The sequence below is a fragment of the Hydra viridissima genome, unplaced genomic scaffold (genome assembly GCF_058129835.1).
Source record: "Hydra viridissima isolate aposymbiotic clone 2 unplaced genomic scaffold, HvirCarnegie_v1 scaffold_2, whole genome shotgun sequence".
Classification (NCBI taxonomy): Eukaryota; Metazoa; Cnidaria; class Hydrozoa; order Anthoathecata; family Hydridae; genus Hydra; species Hydra viridissima.
This window is the reverse complement of record NW_028324301.1, coordinates 15,962,833-15,987,755: the sequence shown is the minus strand read 5'-3', so window position 1 is coordinate 15,987,755 and position 24,923 is coordinate 15,962,833. Positions and strand designations below refer to the sequence as shown.

The 24,923-nt window shown below is 30.6% G+C and overlaps 3 pseudogenes; all 3 read right to left on the bottom strand.

Annotated features, from left to right (window-relative positions):
• Positions 1–24,923, bottom strand: part of LOC149892219 (uncharacterized) — a 90,913-nt pseudogene that overhangs the window by 61,515 nt on the left and 4,475 nt on the right.
• LOC149892221 (uncharacterized) lies at positions 14,377–17,729 on the bottom strand (annotated as a pseudogene).
• Positions 17,954–24,753, bottom strand: LOC149892220 (uncharacterized; annotated as a pseudogene).

The following is a 24,923-nucleotide window of genomic DNA, read 5'->3' as shown; positions in this document are numbered from 1 at the left end:
ATAATTTAAAATTTAGTTTCGTCAGCAAGAAAATTGTTACAAAACAAAAACGAAATAAAATATCATGACTTAAAGTAGTTCTAGTTATTCTGAACTTAATTCACATATTGTGATGAAATGTATTGCTTATTTCGAGGCTTTTGACAGACACTTTGATGGCTATGGAAAGGCTATCCAATGAGTGCTGACAACCTGTAAGAAGTATTGCTTTTGCTTTTCGTCTTTCGTTATCAAAGAGTTGAAGGTCTGGATTAAAGCAACCCCTGTCTCCGCACAGTCATTAACTAATTTCATTTGCCTGGCAGTTTCTCTGAACTGAATATAAATTGGATCCATTTGCCAAAAGTCTAGTGGCATCGAGAGAAAAACTTGAGCCTTCTCTGCTCCGTTGTTGATGCGAAGGTCGAAAAGATGAGATGTTCGGCTTGTAACGCATGATTCCAAAGGGTTTTCTAACTTGAATGTTAAGCCTTCAATTTTCTTTGGTGACGTTTTCTTTTTGGCACGTTAAAGATTCTGAAACATGGCAGCTTTTTGTAAGAACATCAACGCAGGGGTCGAAAAATGCCAAGCCAATCAAATGTTCTGAAAAATGCCATATTTGTCTTTTGAAGGCTGTTACTGCGACATCTCTAAAAACATTGTGGCAGGTATAATCCTTCAAAAGTCTCAAAAGTCTCAAGTCCTTATATGGGGCTCTTTCTGCCGAGCAAGCTTCATGCCAAAATTTTCCACAGACTAGAGTAACAAACAAGCTGTCGATCAAAGCTTTTCTTTCATGAGCAGTGAGAGACACATGATTCTTGAAAAGAAGGATTTTGATGAAATAGATACCCTTTGCCATCCACTAGGAGAAGTGCACTTCTTCTTATGGGCAACCATCAAGAAAGATGAGGCACAGTTGTAAATGTTGTTAAAGGGTTGAATGTACCTGCCATACATTTACCTGACTTAATTTTAAAAATCTAGAAATCTGGCGCTGCAAACACAGATATCCAATGAAATTTTTTTTGTTCTTTTTTTCACTACCTTTTTATTCAAAATTAGAAAAAAATCACAAAGAACACGTCAAATGATGCGACTGCTGCATTACGACTATGGGTAAAATATAACTGGAGTTTGTTTATAAATAAAAAGCTTTTTATTTATTCTTCTAAATTCATTTCATTTCCCTCAGTAGTCCCCACCGAATGCAATACGCTTGTGCTTAGGTTTTTTCTATTTTCAAAACAAGTTGCAAACTCTTCATTCGGTATAGCCTTCAATTCATTCTTCGTTTTGGTTTCTTTCTCTTCTAACGATTCAAAACTGTGTCCACGGAGCGATTTCTTGAGTTTAGCAAATAACCAGAAGTCACTTGTGCTAAATCAGGCGAATACATTGGTTGCGTAAAAATATGGGTAGAGTTTGCAGCGAAATAATCACGAATTAAGAGAGTCGTGTCAGAATGTGCATTATCGTGATCATAGCAACCGAGAGAAATTTCGTGCCCCGGGGAAGTTTTCTTAAGAGGCCCTCATTAAGATTAATTATATACCCAGGACCATAAGAAGCGTGCTCTGATCATTGAAAATTAATAATAAAAGTTAATTAACTCTATTAGAAGTCAAAACTATTTAAATCTTTTAAAAATTATTTTAAAAAATGATTTGTATAAACACGGGGCCACGGGAATCTTCCCCGTTCCCCCCTCCTCTCCTCTCGGCGACCATGATCGTGATGTAAAGACCAAGAATTGACTCTCCGCAAATCCAATCTTTTTTGACGAAGAACATCACGCAAACAGTGTAAAACATCTAATATATATTCTTTGTTAACAGTTGGAAGGCTGGTTGGAAGGAATTCATAATGCACCACACTAGGATAATCAATTAAAACTATTATCAAAACATGTCAAAAATCAATATTATCTTGATTTTTGACTTGCTTTGTTATGGTTTTTTCAGTCTTGGCTTACAATTGGCACGTTATACACCCGATTTATCGGTTTTTTCCGGGTCGTAAGCGTAGGTCTAAGTCTCATATTCAGTTATGATGCGTATCATTCTGTCTTGAGAGTCGGAAAGCATTTTTTCACTCACTTTAACGCGGCGCTGATCCTTCTGATATTCTAACCAGGTAGGTACGGTCTCGGATTGTCAATTGACGACTTTGGAGCACCAATTATTTGATTTTGTTGATGTATAGCTTATCAGTTGATGTTAATGGTTGCAATGACCGTGCCTTGTCTTCAACGCTTTCCCGACCCTCTTTGAACATTTTGTACCATTCATTATCTTTTGTTTTCGATAAAGATTGGTCATCGCAGGCCTTCTGCAACATTTTGAACATTTTGGCAGCAGAAATTTTATTACGCCCACAAAACTTTATGCAACTCCGTAGTTGAATATTTTCAGACATTATAAAAAGCGAAAAACTAACTTTTCGCTGTTTACGAAAGGGCACTTATCTCAAACACTACTGAATAATTTGAGGAATAATTTTGGAAAAGATGTTGGTGATAGTAGTGCCAACTCTAAAATAAAAACATTAGCCCCAATCGGAATCAAAAAAATAAATAAATTCAAGTTTCCCGTTATTTTTTGCTCTCAGTAGTTAAATGTCATTACAATAAAAGACATCGACTATAGTGATATGGTGCGTCTCAGACTTCGTTATATGTGAGATTTATCTAGTCCGCCATCATGCCTTACACCCACCAAAACTTACATTCCCCTAATCAAAATAGCGCTAAAAGAGTTAAAATTCAAAGTTAAATGTTTTCTTCATAGATTATTTTTATTTCTTAGAAAATAGTTTCAGCTGAACTTAACGTGTTTCCGGTTTGATAAACTTCTCTGGTTTCATAAACTTCTCGGTATTGGTGCAATAGAGTCTGACAGATTATCGATTCTGCAAAAACATGCTTTATTTTACAACTGCAACCTTGTTTTTCTGAAAATTTTAAAAAGTTTTGCTTTTAGGATGATATTTTGAAAATCTTGTTGACTTCTGCCTTTAGGTATAAATTTTAGTTATAAGAAAATCAATTCAAGATGATAGGAAAATTAAAATTGACAATCATTTTAGTTTTTTTTTGAAGATGGTGTATTCTTTTGAGCCAGTTAGCCACGATTGGTTTACTTGGTGCTGGTGCTTATTACACAGGTGGTATGTAAATTAATTTACGTTGTTGCTCAAAATTATCAAAACATTTGATGTTTTTTTTTATATAAATTTTCAAAACATTTGATGTTTTTTTTTATATAAAACTAAGGGAACAAAACCTTCACATTGATTAGGTAGTCAGATTCCTTAATTAGCGTTATGTCCTTCAGACTCTAGACTAAAGCAGTTACTAACTTAATTACTTAAAATTACGGTTACAGCTAATGGACGTCAGTCAAAAACAAAGTTAAACAATTTCTAAACTGTAAAAAGAAAAAAAAAATAGTTTACATAACCATGTTTAAAATGTAGGCCTGGGATAAATGCTCAATAGTAATTCTGGAACTCTTTTTATTTTGTAAATATCTTGAGAGAATCAATTAAAGCCAGGATTGGAACTCAAAAACCAAACCCAAAAGCTAAACCAAAAACCTAAATGCAAAAACTCAACAAAAAACCCAAATGCAAATACTAACCAAAAACCCAACTTACTGGGTATTTGTTTTCAAAATTTTTATTTAAAACTTTTTCCTTTATAAATTAGCTTCCATTAAGATTAAAGATTTCCGTTTACTGTTACATATTTCAGAACTGAGGCATTTTTAAAATTTGGAGCAGTATTCAAAAAAACTTAAAACATTGTCATCAAGTAATATAATCATCAGTAATTGTGTATCTTAATCTTAAGTGTCTATTAATTCGTGAATTTCAACTTTCTCTCTTCCAATATGTTATTTTGCTCCAAACAATGATAAAAGATGACGGAAGTCTTTCAACTTTTAATCCAGAACTAGCTGGACAAGGGTATTTTCCCTCGTTTAAGCCTTTTTGATGTTGTTGGCTTCAAGGCAAATACATTCAATTAAATAAGTTCAAGGTTGGCTATCTCGTAAAAATGTAGATAAGCTTTTACATGTAAGCGGTAATCTTAAATTAGGATTAGATTTAAAAGCTACTCTGAATAGGGGGCGTCATACTTGGATTGAATTTTATTGTTTTTTATGGACAGTTTTTTTACTAAATTGGTTTGCAATATTTATCAGTTGGCTTTCGTCGTAACAACTTTCATTGAGTATTTGAAATAGAAAAGTTTTCTCATTTCGTAAATGTAAATCATTGCATATAGTGAGGGCGGTGGATTTTTTATTTATTTTTGTTTATTTTATTTGTTTTTAATGTTTATGTTATTTGATTTTAATGTTTTCTTAATGTTAAAGTTTTTCTTACGTTTGAGGGAAAGGGGAACAGGGAAGGTTCGGGTTTGGTGTTGTTTTGGATTAGGTATATGGAGGTTGGGAACAAGGTTGATGGTCAGGGGAGTATTTGGTTAGGAAAAGGCTAGGTTTGGGAATAGTTTGGTTAGGAATGGGCAAGGTCTAATCAAAAAGGCTTAACTTATATTCGCCGTCCTCAGTATATTCTATAATATAAAACTCAACAAATGTTCTATTAATGTGTAACGGTAAGGACCTATATTTGTGTGACGTAAGTGTAATGGCGCGGATATGCAAAGGTGCGCGGTAAAGCATCAAACTTTTCAATAACAATATTTAACGCGTATAGTAATAACAACAATAATATTAATAATCGAAATGCAAACAAAAGTGCTTACTACTGGTTCTTCTTCTCTTACTTATTTTTTTAATAAATATTCTCAAATATTCTCATCAATATATATTCTCTTAAAATTAACTCATGCAAATCTCAATAAATCAATACAGATAATAACGCTTACTTGAAGTTACTCAAATATCTTTTCTTACCAATTCTTCTCGTAAGTTTCTCTTTAAAATCTTCGTACATACTTCTCATAAAGTTCTCTTTAAATCTTTAAAAATCCTTTTCTCATAAATTCCTCTTTTAAATCTCTTAAAACTCTTTTCTCATAAAATCTTCTTTTAAATCTCTTTAAAACTCTTTTCTCATAAAATTCTCTTTTAAATCTCTTACTCTTCTTAACTCTTACTTTGCCATCTTAAAACCTCTTCAAAAACTGTTCTTCAAAAACTCTCTTAAAAAACTCTCTTCAAAATCTCTCTTCAAAAACTCTCTTCAAAAACTGTCCTCCCAAAACTGTTTTCTTTTCTTTTTTTTGAGCTTTTCATAGTTTTCGGTTGTTTACCGTTTTGCTACTTATCATTTATTTATATGACAGGTTGAATAAGTTTCCGTGCGTACATCTTTTCGTGGTTGTTGTTATATTTTATTTTTCTTTTCGCTTTATCGTTTATTCATATGACAAATTCAATAAGTCTCTGTGCGTACTTCTTTTCTTGGTTGTTGTTGCTTTTTACTTTTCTTTTCGCTTTATCATCTTATTTATATGACAAATACAATAAGTCTGCGTGTATGACTTTTCTTGGTTGTTGTTACTTTTTACTCTTCTTTTCGCTTTATCATCTTATTCATATGACAAGTTCAGTAAGTCTCCGTGCGAACTTTTTTGTTGGTTGACTCACTCTTTTTTTGTTTGAATATTATATGCTTGAGTCGGGTAAAACTTAAAGATAATGTTTAGAATTTTGTCATTTTCCCTCCTCACGATATGGAGTAAAGTCAGTAAACGTAACAATTAAGTTTTGAGCTTAAAATTTTTTGGACGTAAATTGAGTGAAGTTTAGTTTAATATTTATAATGGCTTCTTTTCTGTAAATTTAAAATTCGTAATTGCCTTTGGTGTATGTATGTACAGTGGTGTCTTGGAACAACATATTTTATGTTATGATAAACTTTTATACTAAAAATAATAAACGATAAAAGTAAAATAAATAAAAAAATAAACAAGTTGTAAGTATTTTTTTAAACAACATTCTCTTTAAAAATATACCTCAAACCTTCAAAATTTATACTTTAAATCAAAAATAAATTTTTTTGGTCGTTTAATGTTTTGTTCCAAGACTTTTGGCCAACGCTGTATGTATGTATGTATGTATGTATGTATGTATGTATGTATGTATGTATGTATGTATGTATGTATGTATGTATGTATGTATGTATGTATGTATGTATGTATGTATGTATGTATGTATGTATGTATGTATGTATGTATGTATGTATGTATGTATGTATGTATGTATGTATGTATGTATGTATGTATGTATGTATGTATGTATGTATGTATGTATGTATGTATGTATGTATGTATGTGTGTATGTATGTATGTATGTATGTATGTATGTATGTATGTATGTATGTATGTATGTATGTATGTATGTTCAACCTTAGCATTACTAAAAGATCTAAAATTGTTAACCTCCTTGATGTCACAGATTATCTTCCTGACAACACTCTTTTACCTTTAAGAAAATCAGAAAATGACCGTTTGTAATTAAACGTCCATTTCAACCAAGCACTAAATATAGTCAAATTGATACCAAAAATGATTACTAATCGCTGAAGTAATATATCTTTAAAAATATTTGATAGAGTCGCACCTTTTTATAATAACGCTCTCAATTTATTCAGGTTTTAAGAAAAAATCGCTTGCGATCAGGATACCCCAAAACGTAAGCCAGAATCTCAAAAACGAAACGGGAAATGGTTTAACCCTCCATTTGCACTGAAGATAGGAACAAACTTAGCAAAAAAAAAGATGCTTATTTTTAATTGACAAATACTTAAATGCCCCTAAAGGCAATAACTTTCACCAAGTTTTTAACCGCAACAACTTAAAGGTTAATTACAGCTGCCTTCAAAGCATCAAGAAAAATATTACTGCTCATATAAAAAAAATACTATCTAATATTACTGATTATAATAGCCAATCATGAAATTGCCAACAAGCTAATTCATGTCAACTAAATGGGAAATGCCTTAATTATTTAAATTTGGAATGTAAAAAATTATCAGCAAGAAAAGGAGCTTTATTATTTCCGGCTAACTGAGAAAACCTTTAAAGATAGATGGTATTAATATAAAAATTCCATTCTTTATGAAAGTTATGCCAACACCAATGGACTTTCGAAATTTGTATGTTTGTGTAAAAGTAAAGGCTTGTGAGCCGCTACACCATCTTGCTGATGCGCTCAATGGCTACAAAAAACATGGTTGGTGTAACTTTAAGTTATTGGTAAAACGTTATTCATTTAAACTTTTTTGATTGTCGTTTTTTTGTCTAAGATGATCAATTACGTTTTTCCTTCCAAACTCGCACCTAACAATACTGAAAAGTTTTTCGGAATTTTTTGTTCCAACTTTTCAACAGCTTTTACATCGGCTTCTCATCGATTTATAGACCCTATTCTTTGCTTTACATATAGAAAATGTTGTGCATATTGAATATCTTCACAACAGACAACGAATTTTACAAAGTTTCTTCTTTTCGGAAAAAGCTTCTCACTAAATTAGCAAAGAAAACTCAATCAGCTCTATGGCATTACTGTGTGAGCAAACAGACCTCTTAAAGATGTAAAGTTAAGCCTGGGATTGAGGGCTTACACAGAACTTTAAAGTTATTAACATTAATAATTGCTCGCAAAGAAAGTGCTCAAAAATGTTTAGTGACTAAATGTAGTGATAATTACAATAAGCAGAAAAATTTTCCAATTTTCTTCTGAAAAAGAAGATTATGATTGTTGAGTGAATGCTATTTCATGAGAAAGGTTGTTTGCCTTTTTACACTTTACAAATGGATATCGAACATTTACCTAAAATTGATCATGAAACCCCTAATAAGCTACAATCGGGTTTCAATTTACCAAACCAAGTTTAAGACCTATTCTTCCACCAATTTTAAGAACAACCTTTAAAGCAATTTATCTGTCTAAGGATTATGCCTAATAAACTTGATTTCTTTTTAGCTGCTGATAGGATTACATGCTTTTGATCGTTACATCAGAAGTCACAAAAACATATTGAATGAAACTTGATATTATTCTGATAAGCAGTTGGTATTCATTCTATCAATAAGCCTTGAAGAAAACTCTTTTATTGTCAGATTTATACTTAAGATAAACGATGATTAACAATCAGGATTTAGTGGAATACAAGTATTGCATCTCTCTAAAAACAGGATTTTAATAAAGTTTTATTAGTGATCTCATAGGGTCGCTGAAATTTACACCACAGTGCTGCTGAAACTACTAAGTGAGTATTGAAAAACTTTCCGACTTTAAGATCATTTTATGGAAGATTTAGGCAAGGTTTTGCACCACCGAGTGTTTTTCTTTTATCAAAGCTATTTTTGAAACTGGATTCTGCGTTGGATGTTAAAGAGTTTTTGAATTCCGTTTTTTCAAAGCTTGAAAATAAAAAGCAAAAAAAAGCTTATAATCAATGAAGTCTACATCAAATAATCTTTTACTTAACATACCGGTTCAGTTATTTTGAAAATAAGTAAAACCAGAGTCTTCATTAACTACTGTTTAAAATATGTTGGTGTCACTAAGGAGGCCCAATTTAGCTTTGCGGTTTTTTACCAGTTTTTGAGCAATGTGTTAAACTTCTGTTTAAACATGCTTAAATTATTTTAGACTAAAGATAGCTGGAGGGATGCAGTTGCATAAATTTCCAAAAGTATCTTTACAGTTCCTGGGCTATTTGAAAAGTTTGATTATATTAATGTATAGTTATTCAAATACGATATGTCCTTATTTTATGACTGTGGATGTACTTAAACCTAATCGTAATAACTGGATCACAAAGAAAAGTAAAAACTTATTTTAAGAATATGGTGGGAAAACTAAAAGAAAATTTTGGGCTAATATCTTAAGGTTGTTAAGAGTGAAAGAAAAAAACAGAGTTAAACTGTCTAAACTAACAAGTGCATATATTGCTCCAAAACCTATTGAAAAGCAAGTGTCAAATTACCTACTTGTTTTAAAAAAATTCAACTGCTCAAAATCAATACAAAAGCATCATATGTTGATATATCTGTAGATATTTACTTAGATTTAATGCTAACGATATATTTAAGGTGGCTCACCCCCATTAAGTCTAACTTTTTATTTATAAAGTTTCTAAACTTGTTTTTAATTTTTTATATAAGGAAATTGCATTAAAACTTTAACTTTTCAAAATAAAAATTATATTTGCATTTTTTGATGCTGAGTCAGCATAATTTGTCTAAAATCTTACCTTATCTAAAACAATGATATCTTGAGTAAAATTTGCACTTATTACACCATATTTTGCCAAATTGTAGCTAAATAGTTGCTTTAGGGCTGGAACTAAAATTTTTTTCAAATGTTAAAAAAAACTAAAATGGCAGCAATAAATGTGCCGAAATCAATTAATAGCCTGTGTCAGTCTGAAAAACTACATTGAAACTAACTCATTTATACTTAAAATGTTACAATTCTAGTTCCAGCCCTCATAAATAAGTTAATACACATACTGTGAAAAATGGAAGAAAAAAGCTTTAACCAAACTGAAGATATTAACGTTTTCGTAAGAAAAACATATTAAAATAAGAAAGTCTTAAAAAACACTATTAAAAAAAAAAACAACAAAAACAAAAAGTTTTTTTTATAAAAAGTTACTAAAAACTGCCACTAGCATAAGAGTTCACATCATCCTTCTCTTTCTCAATGTCTAAATAACCTTTATTTATTGATCTTGTATGTTTGCTTCGTTTTTTATTAATATCAGTCAATTTTCTTGACATACTTGATTATCACTTTTTATATTTTTTGTAAGCTCCCTTTTTCGAAATTAACACCTCCAGAAAACCCAAGCATTTTAAAAATGCAACATAAAGAAGAAAATCCATCATTGTAATTTAAAATAGAAGAATAAACAGATATTCCAAGAATTTTCCTTGCAGTAAAAGTAGTTTTAGGGCATCACTTCCAAATGAAACCACTCAATGACTCTTTGCAGTTTTGTGTCATCTCATGTAAACACTTTCTTAGCGTTTCAGGGTTTGACAATTCTTGAAAAATAGGTTTAATTTCCTCCATAATTGTCACAGGTAAATTAATTTTTTTATCCATAGCTTGTTTTACCCATAACGTTATCTGATTGCCATTTGCACCAACTGTTTTTCACTTTTAAACAAAATTGATGACGAGTGACTTCATATGGAAAGTTTGTACAATGGTAAAGTACAGCTATTACAGAATTTCCTATACTCAGTAGGTTATTTTTATTTTGTCTTATAGCCATTTCAACAAAGTTCTGAATTGTGTCACTAGTTTTGAACTAGAAGCACTTCGATTTATAGATGGTGATGAATAAAATGTACTTTCAAAGTCACAGTTTGGACATTGTATTATAATTCCAATAGAAAATCCCATACCTATAGATTCATTATGAAAAATAGTTAGCTTGCTATTACACTCACTGCATGTAGAATACTGTTCAAATACTTTTTTAATAATTCTAAAGTTACAAATAAAGAAAAAACTGTCAACTTTGGAATCACAATTTGTTGCAGCACTTAAGTCATGTTATTTATTAAGCTTTGATACACTTGTTGTTTCTAATTTCCTGCTACGACCATTTACTTCCTCTGCTCTCCATGTATACCTATTTCCTTGATATTTTCACTTTAAGTTTCTAATATTATTTCTTTTGTTTGCCATATCCAGATAGATAGTTTTCAGTTCAGTTACATTGTATTAATGCTACGGAGCATATTTTTAAGAAATATTATATTTTACAGAACAGTAGAAAACATAATAGATCTAAAATTGAAAAATACTTCAAAACTTAAAGTTGAAACCTTCCAGAAGTAACAAATAAATTTGTTGTTTATACCGTTGCTATGACGTTGCTAAGGAGTAGGAAACTGTATTAACCACAAAAATGGTATTTTTTGTTACTTTTTAAGCATATAATAGTAAAAATATATTATGGATTTTGTACTTCAATGCTTAAAATAACATAATTCAAAAGAAAAAAAAATTTTTTTTTTTTGATTTTTAATGGGGGTGAGCCACCTTAAAAATTTCCTTACACTAGAAATGTGTGCTCAAGTAGATTAAAAAAACAGAATAAGTATATGGGGCATTCCACGTCAAGTGGAACCACTTTTTGGTCAAATTCGACATCACCGACTCGGATTTTGATAAAAATTGGCTCACATGTTGGGCATATGACAGAAGAAAAACATTTTTTTGACTTAAAACAATTACTTCCTGAGATATGACCTTTCAAAGTTTAGACCTTTTCACTTAACCTTGGTTATTTAAAACGTCATAACTTTTTTTCTATTATACTTAGGAAGTTGATTTTGGTGGCAAACAGAAGCTCTTGAATAGACGAACAACTTTGTGTCTATACAAAAAAGTGATAAGTTCAATAAAAATAAAGTTATTGGTCATTTGGTCATTTAAACTTTGACCCTGGTCAAAGGCAAAGGTCAAAGGTCATAATTTTTTTTACACATTGCTTCTTCTATTGTGGATGTCCCATGAAAAAATCATTTTGGGATTCCCGAAAACAGCTTTGGGATTAGCATTAAAGTATAAATAGGTTCTAAAAATTTATTATTTAAATACTTTATACTTATACAGTATTTCAAGGTAATTAATTGAAAGTAGGGCCTAAGTTATATAATAGCTACCATTAACCAAATATACTATAATTTGGTGATACTTGGCATATATATATATATATATATATATATATATATATATATATATATATATATATATATATATATATATATATATATATATATATATATATATTTGATCAAAAAGTGGTTCCATTTGACGAGGAATACTCCATATACTAATTCTATTTTTTTTTTTTATTGTTGAAAAGTAACAAAAATGCCTTATTTAGCAGTTTTAACTGCATGGCATTACAGTACTGAATGCAGTAAAATATTTACACCATAACCATTGCAATACATGTTTGCTATTAAATAATTAAAAAAGTTATAATAGTTAACGATGATGCAAGTTAAGTGCTTTGGTTGCTCTTTCAGAGTCTTTAGAAGAAATGAAGTGTGACCGACCAGTTGCAGTTTTGGATTCGAACGCAAGTAAAAGATCCTTCAAATCAACAGTAAAAATATCTGGAGGATCTCTGAAGGAGAAAAGTTGACTTGGACCATGAGGGTGAAGAAAGTTCATGGTTACTTCTCTTTTTTCTGGATTGCTCTCCAACACACAACTTATCCACCAATGTTCATCATACTCTACAACCATGTAACCAGTAATTGAGCTGAAGTTGAGCTGGCTAACTTTCTGTGACGTAATTTTTTCAATTCTAGACACAGAGCTGGAACTATAACCTTGTACTTGAAGTTCATTCGTGGATAATGGCTTAAAGCGATGAAGTTTTTGGGTACCAGGAATCGTTTTAGCATTCGAAAATCTTTCCTTCAATATTGTGGATTCGATTTGCCAATCATTTGCCGTGAGGTATTCAAAGGAAATTCCATGGATATTTTCTTTAGCAAAAGCATATAATTGTTAAGTGGTCATTATTTGGTCATGGTATGGAGTTGTAAGCTTACTTTTGCCGCTTCACGTTTAACAGTTCCTCCAACTCCATCACAAGTGCCCTTACCATGACTTGTGGCAAAGAATTGCCATTCGGCTGGAATACCAAAGTCCTCTTTGTGATAGCACAGATTTATTAAATTCTTGCAGTTTTTGCATTGTGCTGCACAGCCATCACTAAAATATGTTACTTTTATACCTTAAATTTCACTTTTAAAAATATAATTAGATTACGCTGAAAAAGTTGAACTGCAATTGTGTCATGAGTATTACATTCCAAAAGTAGCACATAACTTACATGACATAAATTTCCTTCATGTTTATAATAAAAAACAAAGGGATGTAAAGTTGCTTGGCTATTTGTCCAATGATATCCCTGTGCTGCATCTTGTATGATAAATGCATAATTTTCTGAAAAATCACCAATAACCAGAAATTCTCCATCAGATAAATTGAAGTTTTAATAACCAAAATAATTATACTGTTTTTCTTCCAGTATAATTATTTTGCGTGCTCTTGAGCAATAAAATCATTTCTAGTAAGTGTTTTCAAGCTCCCTAAAAATCTTTCAATAAATTCATCAGTGGACTGTATAAAGGTTTGAAGCTGGGACCTATCTGTTGTAGTCCACTGTTTATAGTCAATTTCTTCAACTCCTTTAATTTCAAAGCATTGCAATAGCCTTTCATTTAGCATAGCAACTCCAGGGCAATTTTTACACTCGCCTAGAGGACATGCTGGCAAAGAAGGATTGCATTTATTTTTAGCCAAAGCATGTTTGTAGTTCTTAATACATTTTCTAATTCATCCTCTAGTTGTAAATCATCCATATGTGATCCGACTATCATGAGCTTAACATTTTGATGAATGGTACATACACATACACAGTGAGTAACACTTGCTCCTGCAAAGACACATTCTTTTGGACGTAGCTCTGCAAACTTCCAAAACCCAATTCTGATATTTGGATATTTTTCTGAAAATAAATGATAAACTTCCTTCAAATTACTTAAAACTAATCTTTTCTGAATATGTTTTCTTTTTCCATTTCCCATAACAGATAGAAAATCTTTTTTTGCAGGCATTACACGGCTAACAGCGTCAGAGTAATAAAACTCTTTTACCATACCTTCACATGTAAAGGTAGTGATTTCCCTTTTTTTGGGTTAGGGGTTGATAAAACATCTTTGGTTATTAAAACTTCTTTTGCTTGAAATACAAGTCATTGCGAACAATTGAGTTCTCTCGTCACTTTTCGATTATTCCATTGAGCATCAAATATTGTCAAAGTCATGATCTTTTCACACTTACTTCGTGTTGATTTATACTTATCCTGGAGCACTTTAACAATGTCATCAGCACATGTGTTGGAAACTTTTTTTTTAGTTGCTTCGTATTCATCATCCTCTGAAGTATCAATGGCAATAGCATCTGAATAAGGAGAAAAAAGGTTTAACTTCCTTTTTACATGTTGTTTAAGCTTTTTCTTTTTCTCTGGAAAATAACTTTTAACATTTTGTAACTTGCGTTTATCCAAGGGTGACTCACCCAATAACGACAAGGATTTATTAAAAACTGAAATTTCTACTTCCTGGCACTGATAATTTTCATCTCCGTTGTCACTACAAATATCTTGAGATCTGGAACTGCCTTGAGAATCTAACTCTGTATTACAATTTGCAGAACTTTCATCATCACATAGTCCTATTTCGGAAGGTAGGCCAGTGATCCTCTTTCAACAAATATCACATAACTTTTCTCCAGCCATAAGTTTTGAGGGATACATAGCTACCTGCTGACTAGTAACTACCCTTTAAGTTTTATACTTTTTTTCTTATGGTGTTGGAAAAGACCATAACAATAGTGTTGTCTCTTCTTTAACTCTTTCCTTTGCGCTGGAAATGCCATTTTTAATCTAAATTTAATTTGAAAGTTGCTAAAAACTTTTTCCTAAGTTGTCTTTTGATGACTAATTCAATATAAATGAATTGATTTTTTTTAATATAAATATATATATATTTTTAATATAAATATATACTAATTCAATGGAAAGGAATTGATTTTTTTAACAAAAATATATATGATTTTTTTAAAATTAATATATCAAATTAAATTACAACCTAGAAAATAAAAGGAAAAAAGGAATAAATAAATAATATATATCTACAATAGGCTATTTACAGAAAATGACCTCAAAATATCGCATTTGTAAGGCCGATAAATGATAAATTTGTAGAACCTACTTATACTATAACGTTAATCCCAAAGCTGTTTGTGAGAATCCCAAAAAAATTTTTTCATGGGACATCCACAATAGAAGAAGCAATGTGTAAAAAAAATTATGACCTTTGACCTTTGCCATAGACCAGGGTCAAAGTTCAAATGACCAAATGACCAATAACTTTTTTTTTATTGAACTTATCACTTTTTTGTATAGACACAAAGTTGTTCGTCTATTCAAGAGCTTCTGTTTGCCACCAAAATCAACTTCCTAAGTTCAATAGAAAAAAAGTTATGACGTTTTAAATAACCAAGGTTTAGTGGAACCATAGGCCCAACATGTGAGCAAATTTTCAACAAAATCTGAGTTGGTGGTTCCACTTGAAGTGGAATGCCCCATATATCACTTCATATTAAGTTAAAAGACAAAAAGAAGCTACTATACTGCAAAAATATTTTTTAGAGGTGATTATACTGCAAAAAAAGTTTTTAGTGAAATTTCCAAATTATAATCCTTGTCAGTAGACCATTTCCTCTTATATTTTATTTCATGAAAATGTTTATGAAGTTTTCCGAAGACACTCTTTAATGTGCTAACGTTGATCCCATAGCCATATAGCATTAATGCGGGAAAAAAAATGCTATTTCACTTTCAAACATATTTAAAAGAGCTATGATAACCTATATACACCGAGGTTGTCTAAAGTAACATAACAAGTTTGAAACTTTCAAAGTTAACCAACCAATTTTTTTTACTTTTGGTAGCGATGTAATACTTGTATTTTCTTTTATGTTACCTGTATTACTTTAAAATATAGCTTTGACATAAAGGGAATATTTTTTCAACATTTTTAAAAACCTATTTTACTTACCCTTTAACTGAATAAACTCAAACTATGGTTTGTTAAAGCATCATCACTGGAAAGCAATATCGAGGAAATGGATATTTTTATGTATACCCAGTTATGTTTCTTACATTTACTCTGTATATGTTCAATCTATCGTTGTATGACTTTGCAAAAATTTTAGCTTCTACTTCCTAGGAAAAGTTTATTTCGCAGAGCCGCACTCATAACCAAAAAAAAATGGCAATAAGTCCATCACATTTCTTTTGTAAATATAGTGCCAATTTTTTAATAACATTAAATTACAATGATTATTAATTTAAAAAGTAAACACTATTTTCATAAAATTTATATTTTATATTTAATGGTTAAAATAAGTTAAAAATTTTAATAATATTTTGAAAGAAATCTAAAAAAGGAGAAATTTAGTAAAAATGGAGAGTTTTTAATCTAAACAAATGCGTACATTTTGTTTTTAGATATTCTTTTAACTGGATATATTTCAAATATATTTAAAAAAAAAAATTGCAATTCATTATTTTTGTTAAAATTAAAAGAATATAAAATATATACATGCTATTTTATTTTAAATATCAGTTTAAAAAATTTTCCACTGAGTTCCAAAAAATAACGCATTTTTTTCAGTTAATTAACACTTTTACTTTTAGAATATAGGGGGATTGCTGCGGTAACCTGCGGTGTAGTAGTAGGAGAGAATTAGCGAAAAATAGGGTCGAACCCGGAAAAAAATGGAATAAAGCTGAAATTTTGCACAGAGGAAGTAGACAGTCTCTGGATGAGGTAAAAAAAAGCCCCGTTGATTGCGCTACGGGAACATCCCTTTTGGGGCAATTTGGGGTACAAAAAAGGGACAATATTGACAGCACCAAAATATCATAAACTTTATATCGTTGGATCGAAAATTTTATGCTGATCAATATTTATATAAGAACTATTACTTGAAAACAATTATTTTTTAAGTTATTTATGTTTGAAAAGTGTAAAATCGTTAAAATGTTATATTTTTTGCATTTAAAAGATAATATAACTTTTGTCTGTGCACAATTTTAAATGGGAAAAAATTAGTAAATAATATATTCTTTGAAAATAACTTTAAGACTTGAATGCAAATTTCTTTAAAATTAGATGTCCGATATCTTACTTTTCTCAAAACAAATCATGAAATAAATTTCTCTCGTTTTCAATTTCATCACTTGAATCTTCTTCAATTTCAAAATCCTAAAATTGCAAAATATTTGTATTCCAAAAAAAACAAAAATATTTAAAGAAGATTATGTGTATATTTAAAAAATAAAATTTACCGTTTTATTACTGCAGTGTTGCCCATGACAGCCACCGCATGAAGTCATGCATTTTAATCCGTTTTTCCTACAAGAACACATATTAGTTCCGCACATATTTCTTGACGAAGTTTTACAATCGCAGCGAATCACTTTTAATATATTGGGTGGTGCCACATCTTTGTCTGTTGGTATTGGAAGAAGACAACCATTATCTAACATCCATCCCCATTCTTTAGGATCCAAGTTGAAAGATTCATCTAGCATTTTCCATTCAACAACTTGTAGGTGAACTCTAAGGCCATGAAAATAAGCAGCACGGTCTATGGGTGGTAACTTTTCTGGCTTAATAATTCCTTCACAAACCATTTGTTTATATTTTAAATACCTAAGAAAAATACTATGAAAATATGACACTTTCTAAATCTAAATGACTGACTTAAATCCACAAAATTATAACTAAACTTTCAAATACCAACCGCATTTTCCTTAACAAAGATTCTGCTTTTCCACCAAAAAGTTCAATGAAAGCCCTTACTGCAGATTCTCCAACTTCTTTTTTGGTAGCCCAGTAATCCGAAATAATTTCAGATACTGATTGTATATTATTGGATTTTTGCAGTAATTTTTAATAAACTAGGTTTTCCTTTTCCCAGTATTGAAGATGTCGAGTCACATCCTGACCATGCGTGAACAAATAACAGATGTTCTTTAAAATCCGTTACTCGAGATTGAGCACCTTTAATACTCCAGAGTTTTTTCTTTCTTTCCTGATAAAAAAAAATCTCATTTAATTCATCTCTCCAATGATACATTAGCATAACTGCTATATCAGTATCATCAGCAACAACAATGCATGGTGAAATTTCCTTTGCAACTTCCAACGATTTAGAGACAATTTTCGTGTCAGCATCCCCTTTGCAAATATATACATCATATCCATCTCGTTTAAGGTAATCTGACAATAGTAAAATTAATTGTGCCTTGTTGTGTGAATTCGATAGAAAACGTTCTTGTGAGTACGGAACCTGATTATTTTTTCTTATCACAAGATTTTGGGAAGAACCTTTGCATTTTCTTCTGATGTTTTCATTAGATTTAATTGAAGATTTCTTATCATAACCATCAAATATAATATAAGTGGTGGCATAATTTTTCTTATATAGCTGATGTAGGTCTCAACAGTTTCTACAAACTTCATACCTTTGTTCCAAAGAACTCTGTGGAGTAAGGAATCTCCATCAAGGACATATTTGCACAAACTGACATTTGTACTTGCTTTAAATTCGTCGTCAGGAAGAATCACTTTGCGCAAAGATGATTTGTTTGCTTTCAGCATTAGGTTATTTTTAAATAATGATTGTAGGAGATGAGTAAGCTCATAATCAAAATATAGTTCAACGTCATCCTCTCTTTCTGCAACTGCTGCAAGTCTATTAAAAAGGAGTGTTGGATCGACACAACAATCAGTCAACAATCAGTCAAAAATGTATTCTTCATTTTAAACTTTGCTTCATTGAACTTAAGGCCGTTGAGCAATGTTGTAGACAAACACCTATGCTCTCAGCCTCGTCACAATTGACAAGATCTTCACCATTGACTGACACAATACCCGTAGATAATGAATATAAATTTCTATCGACAGTATTGAATGGATTTCTTACAGAAAACCAGTCAAAAAACAACTCACAATGTTCATAATCACATTTTAATCTTTAATACCCATTTCTTTATTGCTTTCCGTAACTCCGATGTTAAATCCAGATAATTTATCCATTGCTTCATGAACACTTGCAGAATAACAGATGCTCATTGTCCATAGGTTGCGTACATTTTCATCAAATCCTCTACCTCTAGTTAAACAACCATTGCATTTTAAAGACCGCATCAGGGTCTGCTCTATTACAAGATCAGAAGATAGGCCAGCCCAATATCTTTCAGATTGGCGCACTGCGTGACGACCATCTAAAAATTGTTGATGTAACCATGGATTCGTTTCTGAAAGGTATTGCATTTTTTGCAAATATAACCTGGAGCACTTGGCATAGTTTGAATGCCCTGATGCGGCAAATAAGTTTAGCATTTTTGATATTGTTTGAAGATGCAAGTACCAGTTACAAGTTCTCTCTGCAACTAAAAATTCCTTTATGATACTTATATAGTATATGTACATGATCCAAAGTTTTGCAGTGCGTGATTCATGACTTCTTTTCCGTATAGGTTAGTATGGCACATTCAATATTTTTGAAAGCATCAGTATTACCAAGTCTGATTAACTCTTCCTCATTCATACCATTTTGAATTGTAATTTTATAAGTGCATTCAAGTCCGAATGTATCTAGTTTTGATTCGTCAACTAAAATATCTATAATATGACTCATCAATGCACTCTGGACCAACATGTGACCTCTTAAAGCTCTTGCAACAGCTTTTCCTTTAAGCATATGTTTTACTGTATCTTCAGAGTAAACTTGTTCTAAAACTTCTTCCAGGCCTGTCCCTGCCATTAGTTTTCCAATGCTTCCGAGAAAGTTCATCATTGTGTGAAACCCTCCGAGTCGACATACTATATTGAGGTTCTGATCTTTTATAACACCAAACGCTTTCTGCCATAATGGCTGATCAAACGTAACGCAGGGAGTAACTATTTTATATTTATTGGTTTCATCAATAATGAACAATAGTGTAGAATATATGCATATTTCATGTGAAGAATTTAAGTCAATAATAGGTAAAAATTTTATGGATGCTTTTTTATAAACTGTTTTTGATTGTGATGTAGTATGCATCATATAACCTGACCAGTTTGGGCGAGGATTATTTCTTGAACTAAAAAACCATGCCACATGCCAAATAAGATCAAGATTCATTTCGGGCGCACGGAATTCTTCAGATACAATATCTTTTATTGGTTTAAAACTTACATTTAATAAACCCTGATACTTGATCCGTAATAAGGCGTTATTTTTAAAGACATATCAGATGAGTTTTTAATAGACTTGTGTTTCAAACGTGTTATGCTTTCATAATAGCATTTAGAAGACGAACATATTGATATTAAACCAATTCCGTAAAACGTTCCCTTTCCGGTCAATGTTCGAATGTTGGGATCTACATTATCAGCGACCCAATGTAGGATTTTCGGCTCTTGTTCTTGCGCGGCATTTACTCTACTAACTTGAACAACTTAACTTCATCGGAGGAAATTGAAAATCCAAATTTGTAAAGGTGATCCACAAGCCATTTTGTTCCAAAAAATTTATCGATACCTACTCTAATTCCAAATGGAATTGGTGCTATCATTGATCTTGGTCGCGAAGCTTAAGCAATGCATTGTCCTAAAATAATTTGTCTAAGCTTAACTGAAATTAAATTGCTTAGAAATAGCTGTAAACTCTTTGGAACCCATTTGAATCCATATTCAATATCACCCATATCCTTTAGTGACGGATATACAGATTTATCGACATTCTTTTCTCTGATTTCGCTTTTAATTATACTTGCAGTGGCAGAAATAATATCATTTTTAGAGTGATCTTTCTTCTTTTGAAATTTTGATATAATAAAAGAAGCCATATCTCTGAAACAAACTAAATTAGATTGACCAGAGAGTTCTCCAAAAAAAATATGATTACGATAATATTCAAGTAATTTTCGTTTTGAAGATTTCTTCGAGTAACACGGATAACCATTACTAAGTTCTTTCATTTTAATGTGCACATCTGAAAGAGTATAAAGTTCGCAGTCAGTTTCTTCTTCTGACCAGAAAAAGAGTTTCTCAAAACTTTCAAACATAATGAGATCTAATGGGCGTCCACGTTGGTTGTCGCTTTTAGTTTTAAGCCTGAAGTTGTTCATACACGAAACACGATAAATAGCTTCTTCCGCTACAAGATCATAACAAGACATCAAACGAGAATGTACAGCATTTCCCCAATCATCCTCTCGATTCAATGAACGTTCAATCATTTTTTTAATTAATGGTATGGTCTCAACCTTAGAAATCAGGGAATGTTTGTGATCTACCTTTTAAGTACAAAGAAAACATTTTGATTTCCAATCAAATACCTCTTCAAATGAGGATCGTAGTTTCTTTCTTGGAACAGATAATGATTGATCTTTACGACTATCCACAAACTTTCTTCTACAGCTATGATGGACTAGTACTGTTGTACTATTATGCGTGTTCTGTCGGAACTGGTCTCTAAGAAAACTAAAAATATGCAAAAATCTTTCTCAAATTATAGCTACGTTTCAATTGAGTTTAGAATTAAAACTTAACCTAATTTTATGTTGTTTGAGTAATTAAAAAAAAAAAAAAAAAAAAAAACATTCTTGATGTCAACTTTACTTGACCTCCCCCTCCCCAGTGTCACAATTGTCAAAAAAGTTCAGACCCACTTCCTCCCTATTTTGTTGACGTAAATAATGGGCAGCCCTTAATTTGAAATGATTCGAAAAATTATAGAACTATTAATTTAACTTAATTAATTAGTTTAACAAACTGCGCGAAAAATCTTTTTTATAAGATTGTATATTTAAACAAATTTTAACCTGCATAGTTCAATCATACTCCGTTCTTCGCTTAATCGAATCAATGTTTTGAGACCTTTTCCATATACTTTGACATAACTTTCTTTGTCAAACCCAAGCTTGCACAATACACAAACAGCATTCTTTTTTTTTTTTAAATGAAAAAACTTTTACTACACGTAACGTTTAACTTGTTAGTTTTACTTTTCTATATAATAGTTTCAATATAATAAGACGCAACCTTTTTTTGGAGTAAAACTTATCCACTCAAACAAAATGTTTCATTGAAAACTTTTGTTATGAAAACAAACGAAATAATTAAGTTTTTTGCAATAAAAATTTTCTTTTGAAAACAAAAATTGAATGAAGTTTTGCGCGGCATTCACTTTTTACACTTTTACACTTTTCAAACGTAAGTAACTTAAAAAATAATTTTTTCAAGTCATAGTTCTTATATAAATACTGATCAGCATAAAATTCTCGATTCAACGATATATAATTAATCATGTTTTGTCAAAATTAGCCTACTTTTTGCCCCAAATTGCCCCAAAAGGGATGTTCCCGTAGCGCAATCAATGGGGCTTTTTTTTACGCTCATCCAGAGACTTTCTACTTCCTCTGTGCAAAGTTGCAGCTTTATACTATTTTTGTCCGGGTCAACTCGCAATTCTCTCCTACTATAGGGAGTATTTAAAGAAATACAAATGTCAGTGAATCCATCAAAACCTTGTTTTCCACCATTTTTTAACGGTAGTTTATTATATCAAAACAAATGAAAATAACGGAAAATAAGGTTTTTATGGATTTATTGACATTTGTATTTCTTGAATTAGATTTTTTTTACTTTTATTACTTGTTTTAACATATCAAATATAGTTTAAAGAAACATGGTTTTGTCATCATATGCTGCTTAGACGTTTGTTAAAATGTTTATTGTTAATTTTGAATGATGATTTATTATTCCATTAGTACTGCCCATTTGAAAAAGCTTTACTTAACAGTTTCAGTGTTTCCTGTAATATGCAAGTAACATTATTTACTTAAACATTACAGAAAACTTAATGAGATAATTGTGAAAGAAACAATAACATAAAACATCAAACAGTGTAGATGGAAAAATTATATAAAGTACTTAAAAATGTTTCTGGTATTTACTAATGATATTACTAACTTGGCAATTCTTTAGAACAATAACAACAAAAAAGTTAGATCTTTCCCGAATATACGTTAATTAGGAGTGGATAAATCATGATTATGGAAGAATTAAACTAACGAAATCAAATAAAACTGAAGAAATTAGCAAAGAGAGCATAAATAAAGTAAAGGAAAGAACTTAAACAATGTGGTAGAAATTATGATTTATTTATACAAAAAGAATATCAACCCAGCAGGCAAAAAGATATCTAAAATACATCTAAATGCATATGAGAACTGGTCTAAAAATGTCTGAAATCACATCGTGAATGAACGTTTAATAGACGTCTATTTTATAGACATCTTTTAGATGCATTTTATTCGATAAAAGAATAAATAAAATAGACGTATATTGCACATCTTTTATGCATAAAAAATGATGCACCTTTATCAAATAAAATTCATCTAAAAGATATCTATAAGATAGACATCTATTTAGCATTCATTCACGACTTGAATTCAGACATATTTTAGTTTAGTTTTTACATGCATATTAAATGCAATTTAGATATCTTTTTCCCGACTGAGTTAAGTTTAAAAAGTCTCTAAAAAATTTCAAAAGTAAAGAAACAATTAGGTTCAAGTTGTTTAAATTTATTTACCAAGTTTACAAAACAAATGTTTACAATAAAAAACTATGATTCTGTATTGAGTCCGCCAACTCGCTGTTCCATGGCATCTGTATCTAAAATATAATGTTATAGCATGTAAATAAATGGCACTAATGCTTTAAAATACATGAAGAATTATTAAAAAATCTGTTTACATGAAATATATATAAACTTTCACTCGGCTTGTTGCCAAATTATTAAGCTGTTTTTTCCTATTTATTTACCTCTTCATCTTCAATTATCTGAAAAAGACATAATATATAAAATAGTAATAGTTAATTTAAAAATATCATTTTATTGATTGTAACAACAATGTATCATCAACAATGTATCATCAGTTTACATGTATTAAACTCTTTGTTTTCTTCTGGTTACGAGCAGGAGCATTTTGAAAACCATCAGTTACGGATTTTTCTTTTATTGATCCACTATTGGATTCACAGAAATCTGTGAAAATGAAAAAAAATTAAAATATTCAATATAATTTACTTTGGTATAGCTAAAGAAAGGTGATGGAGAAAAAAATACAAGAATGGCACAAAAATGAGCTAAAGAGGGCATTTTTTATTCAGAGAGCAGTTATACACACATTAAATCTATACCTCGTAAAACACTCCAGATATTTACTAGGTTTTCGAAACTTATTTTTTCCCCATCGTCTTTTCGATATAATTTATATTGTTGCTGATTTGAAAATAACCTGACAGATATTTTCACAATATACTGACCATATACATTTGAATATGGTAATGAAATGACATATTTGAATACATGAAATAAACTATTTGAATGAACTATAAATTATAAAGTTTTATAATCATTAAATATAAACCCTGAACAAAACTACTTTTGCATGCAGATATTAGTTTAAATACCTACAGTAAATTACTCAAAAATTTTATTGTTTTCAGTTTTCAAGTAATTTTCACTCAAACGGTCAAAATTATTTGTTTTTTGCTACTATTTAATTGAACTTCTGATTAACTGAAATTAGATTAGAATTTTCTTTAACCTTCTCATGATCATGAAAATCATGCCCACTTGGCTTTCTGCCAACAACAATTTTTAAACTATCAAGCTAAAATTAACATAATAAAAACTATTATATTCAATTTATTTTTCTATAGAGCAAATAAAGTTAATCCTGAGCTACCTTCAAACAACCCAATTAAAAACAAGATAATAAGATCATAGCAGTTTATTATATTCTGATTTGTCATTGGGTTTATTATTAAATGCTACCAAGTGATCAACTTATTCTAGTAACTTCAGCCAAGTTGAATGAAACTTTATTTTAACAAAAGCTCCTTTAACATAAAGTTTGTTTTAGCCAGCTCTTTTAGAATAAAATGTTGCACCTCTATAAATAATTGTGTATATGTGAAAAAAGGGCAGTAGTTACCTCAAATTTGTTATTTAGCTCATGAAACCAAACCAATCCTATTAGTTGTTTATTAATTGATCCTAAGAATGTTTGGACGTTTGGGTACATACCACCTAGTGACATATCCAGGCTGATTTTGACCCTTGATTGCAGAATAATGTTTCATGTCCTTAGTCTGAAATATTGGATTTTGTAAGTACCAATATTTCAGACTAAGGTTAACCTAAGTTTAGTTCTGTAAAATTTAGGAATTCTCTATAATTACGCAATAGAGACCTATATTCTGTAATTTA